The sequence below is a fragment of the Otolemur garnettii genome, unplaced genomic scaffold (assembly GCF_000181295.1).
Source record: "Otolemur garnettii isolate 467f Iridium unplaced genomic scaffold, OtoGar3 scaffold00028, whole genome shotgun sequence".
Taxonomy (NCBI): domain Eukaryota; kingdom Metazoa; phylum Chordata; class Mammalia; order Primates; family Galagidae; genus Otolemur; species Otolemur garnettii.
The window spans coordinates 12,452,371-12,457,415 of record NW_003852423.1 but is presented as its reverse complement, the minus strand read 5'-3'; the positions used below and the strand labels follow the sequence as shown (position 1 = coordinate 12,457,415).

General features: G+C 46.0%; 1 protein-coding gene across 4 annotated transcripts in view; it reads left to right on the top strand.

Moving 5' to 3' along the window:
- The first annotated feature begins 741 nt into the window (after positions 1–741).
- Positions 742–5,045, top strand: part of NOD1 (nucleotide binding oligomerization domain containing 1) — a 49,968-nt gene continuing 45,664 nt past the window's right edge. For 3 of the 4 annotated variants that reach the window (XR_002773097.1, XM_023512438.1, XM_023512440.1), the window contains exon 1: positions 998–1,129. The gene's annotated coding sequence lies outside the window, so the exon portion shown is untranslated. Of the gene's footprint in view, positions 895–997; positions 1,130–5,045 lie in introns of those variants that run through there. The other variant, XM_023512439.1, reaches the window with a different exon arrangement.

Genomic DNA, 5,045 nt, shown 5'->3' with positions numbered 1-5,045 from the left:
CAAATTAACTATCTACAAAATAATCTGTGGAAAGACAGAAATGCAGCCAGAAAAACAGGATATGGAAAATATAAATGGGTGGTTAAAAGATCTGGAAGATAAAGTTCAGGATCTTAGAGGAAAAGACAAAAAAAGGTTAAATTTTTATCCTAGAGGTTCATATAAGGCTAAACGGGAGGAATTAATATCCCCTAGTTCCTTGTGGTGCTTACAATGCCCATTGTGTTCTCCTCAGTTTTATGTTTGCAAAGTTTCAGTTTTGAATTAAGAACATAACTTTCCTTTTCTCTATCTTGATGAGTATTTTAATATTCATGAGTATTAGTGGTCATATGATTAAAAGTACTTTAGTGTGAATAACTGACAACCTTTTGTAGCACTGCCAACATTATGTGGAACTTCCCCATTTAAAACGTTTAAAAAATATTTCATTGGGGAAATTTGTTACCATGTTAAAAACTCCTTTGCAAGTCTTTATAGAATATGTATAGAATATAAAATGTACACTGCCAAGGACAGATTTATGGACACGAATAAGCTTAGATTTGTTAAAGGCATAATTTGAAATATATGCTCTGTTTTCAAAAGGGGGGTTTCATCAGGACCACGTGTCACGTTTTTACAAGTTTTACCATTATTTCCGGGCGCGTGGGCTCTGGTTGTAGGTGCTGGGCTGGCACTTTTAGGGGAACTGACTTGCCTGGCTCGCAGAGGCCGTGTCAGAATTGGCACGACGGGTTCCCAAGGGTGTCACCCCTGGACGAACTCACGGCCTGCCCATTCGCCCCTGCGCGGTGGCACTGGCCGCTCGTTCTCCAGCACAGAGAGCAGCTTGCGGATGCAGAGGGCAACTTTCTGCGAGCCCAGTCTCCCGGCTTCCCGCGCACTAGCCGGGTAAGACGCGGCACAGCCGGACCCTGCCTCGTCCGCCCCGCCCGACCTTGGCCTTTCCCAGAAGCGGCAGGCTCGGGGCGCGGCCAGAGTTCCCGTTCCGGGCCCGGGAGGCGGCCGCTCTGGCCCTGTCCCGGGCGCAGTGGCGGGAGCAGAGCCCTCCCCGGCCACAGTGCTCCCTGACCTGACTCTCGCTCTCGCTTCTAGCTACTGCGAAGCCTGCAGGCCTGGCGCCCAAGTAAGTCCTAGAGACTGAGCGGGTGGGGGACCGCGCGGGGCTGACACGGTCGGGGTCCCGGGCGCTGCAAGCCCGCGCGGAGGTGCAGGGAGGCGGGATCTGCGCGCGGGCGGAACGCAGCTCTGCTCTGGAAGAGTGGGACAAGGAGAGCCCTGGCAGTGTGAGGAATGCGGCCAAAGTTCAGAGCGTCAGCGGGATCGTTTTTCCCACAGTGGTCTAAAGCCAGGGTTCTCAATCCTCCAGCACCCTAGAACCATCTGGGGAGCTTTTAAAATCCAGATGCACATGCTGCAACCCAGATCAATTCCGTCGAAATCTCTAGAGGTAGGACCCAGACCCCCGCATCATTTAAAACTTTCCCATCTGATTCCAGTGTGTAGCCAGGGTTGGGGACCAGTGACCAAAAGGTGACTGCCACAGGAAGGTGAAGGAAGGACAAGGACGGCCAGCTGCTTCGAGTGTCCTGCGTGGTCCTGGAGACCAGGAAAGAACTTCCCTTGGGTTTCATGGGCCACAAAGTAGACAGATAAGATGATGCCTAGCGGGGTCGCTGAATGTCATATTCACAAAAGCCCCTGTGTGCAGTCTTTTGGCGTATTGTAAAAAACATTATTAAATGACAAATTATGTTGCCCCATTGTTTCTGCATTCTGAGAAATGACTCAATGGATCGGTATTTGAAATTAAGCCTGAGGAAGCCAGGAAACCCATGGCCTTGATGACTCCTGGGCTTTCTGTTTTAAGGATGAACCCGGACACTGTGCTGGTCAGAGGGTGGGGTTTGTTCTCCCTAAAAGTCCTGTTTGAGGTTTGCCTGTCATGTTCAGGCAACAGTAACTCCACCATGTCGTCAGAGAGCAGTGGCTTTCTTGTAGTCACCCTGGGGTACCTGCTAAGGGGAGGTAGTACTACAGCTGTGGACAAGGGACAGATGTCCACTGCATATGCTGGACAGATAAGCAAGGCATATTTAAAACACACAGCAAAGAGGTGGGAAGAGGGAGTCTTTCAAAAGTTCCAAGAAATGTAGGTTTTATTTCTGTGGAATGGAGAAATAAGCTCAAGCTTTGGAGCCTGTCAAACTTGGATGTAAGTTCAGATACTGTCACTTCCAATATATGGTTTGGGCAAGTTCCTCTCCGAGCCCCTGGTTTTTTTCCTGTGAAATGGGCACAAAAGAATAACTCTCTTCTGGAGTTGACATCCTTCAGTGGGATAATGTACATCAAACACTTGGCGGTGTGGGCAGTGCTGACAGGTGCTCAGTCAGTGGTAGTTATTAACCACAGTAGCGGTGATGTGTGTGTATGTCCAGCAAGTGTTCATTTAGTACAGCCACTATTAGGGAGGCTGTTTGTCCAGAAGATGTCCACTTCCAAGCTCCATTCCCCTGCTCTTCTCCTGCCCTGCTGTCCAGCTCAGGGAAGGGCTCTGTGCCCTTCAGGTCTCTGGATGCCGTGAGGTCTGGGATCTTAGGCTGCTAGTCCCATCTCCCAGGGCTTATTAATGGCTCTGGAATTCAGTTTACTCCATTTATAGGAATGTGTTTTTTTGTCAAAAGAAAGCTGTCTTTAATCTTGCATCCTCCTCCACCCTATCACCACACACAATGGATATCAAAAAATGGCCTCCCCAGAAAGCTGTGCTATGGGAAAGGGTCTCAGAATTGATGTGGATACACACCTGGCTGCCTTGCTGGCAGCACTCTCAGCCCACACTCTGCTGTTTTCTGTTTTGCCCCTGACTTTTGGCCTAGGAACAGTGAATTTTTTTCATGACCAAGGGTAGTCAGGAATCTGGGTATGGGAAAGCCCAAATTCTATAATTGCTGCTGCCTGAATCCCAGCTGAAGCTTTCACCCTGGCACCCTCTCTTAGATTATAGACAGTCACTTTGACAGCAGCAGCACACTGTGTAGATTAGACATTAGCCTCATAACAGAGAAGCAAGGTGGGGCTAACGATCAGTGTTTTTATAGCTTATGTATGATCACTGATACATGCTTAAATGAGAATATCAAAGTCTTATCTTTTATCCAAGGAAAAGTGCTCAGCATTTGGTCAAAATCTAAGATATAAATGTAGAATTTCAGGGAAAGTTCCTTACTTTTTACCATTTTGTTTTGAATTTTAGGCAAGAAATTAGAAAAGCTAAAATTTGCACTTACACTTTAATCATGCAGACACTATAGATGTTTTGCAAGTTTTCAGAAGTCCTGTTTCTTTCACGTTCTGGGAGAAGTCAGTGGAAAGGGGCCTCCTTTCATTTACCTACAGGGTCTGAACTTATCTCTGGAAAACCTCTTTGGCGCATCAAGTGTTCTTTGAGAGCAGGTGTTTCTTCCAAGCTTGATTCTTGTGGTAAGAAGTGAGTGGTCACTGGCATTTTAATTAATTGGTGGTTTTTACTCAGGGCTAGAACGTTTGTTCAAGCAAGGCTTCCTGGCTTGAACTCTCATTTAAATTTGCATTTTATCTGGAACTGCCACAGATTAAACTGTGAGCAGAGATTACTGTGCAGAGTTGGCCAAGGCCAGTTGGCCACCACTCCTCCCCTTTGCCATCCTCCTAATCTCTGGAGCCATTGAGCCAGTGGTGATGGTTCCATTCTTTTTTTTTTTTTTTTAAGAGACAGAGTCTCACTTTATTGCCCTCGGTAGAATGCCGTGGCATCACACAGCTCTCAGCAACCTCCAAATCCTGGGTTTAGGTGATTCTCTTGCCTTAGCCTCCCAAGTAGCTGGGACTACAGGCGCCCACCACGATGCCTGGCTATTTTTTTGTTGCAGTTTGGCTGGGGCCAGGTTTGAACCCGCCGCCCTCGGTATATGCAGCTGGCACTCCAGGTGCCACCCAGTGGTTCCATTCTTAGGGGATCTTTAATGGAGCACAATGCTCTGAGAAGGGATTTTTATCTTTTGAGGCAACAAGGCGATTTTGTATTATACTTCATTAAAATTGGTAGGTTACTCTATAGTACGGGGCAACTCTGGAATTTATTTCACTGAGTGGTCATTTTCTTCTAAATTTTAGGACACTATACAGAACTAGTAAATAAGTCAACATTAGGGTCCCGGTAATTCCAAAGTGAGTACCAGATTATGGCAGACTGATATTTTAATAAAATGTGAAGATTCATTACTCTTATATATTTGTTTCAGATTGTTGATGTCCCTTGCCTTTTGTTGTACCATTGCCATCATAGAGGTTAGGACAAGAAGAATTTGGAGAATATAGTCCCTTGATGGATATTTTCAGAGCCACATGCAACTGGGTAGGGCAATTCTATGTTGCTAAGAGAACTCCTTACATAGTAGAAGAGCTGTAAGCAGGTGATTTGCTTGGAGAATATTTGTGTTGTTCTAATTCCCAAAAGATTAAAGATCTAACGACTTCAGCTTCAGAACCTGCCGTGCTTTATTGTAGCACATTCCCAAATTGCTCTCTATGACCTCGAAACCAAACCTTCTGGAAGAAACTGGGTAGAAAGCTAGACTTTTCTTTGGTGATATCCTAACTTCTTACAATTCAGTCCTGGACTCCATTTCCCAAGATAGTGTTTTATATTTAACATGAAATTAGTCATGTTAATGATGTCAAGTCAAGATACGAGATCTGTAATGCATATCAGACAGGCAGGACTTAAATAGAAGAAACGATGGGTTTGGGGGTCAGAAGTAGGTTCAAACCCTTGGCTTCGTTCTTTCACTAACTGAGTGACCTCAACCAAGATATTTAACCTCCCCCAACCCTGTGTCCTCCTTTGTAAAATAGTTACAATAATTCTTTTTTTTTTTTTTTGAGACGGAGCCTCAAGCTATACCCCTGGATAGAATGCCATGGCATCACGCTCACAGCAACCTCCAACTCCTGGGCTCAAGCCAGTCTCCTGCCTCAGCCTCCCAAGTAGCTGGGAC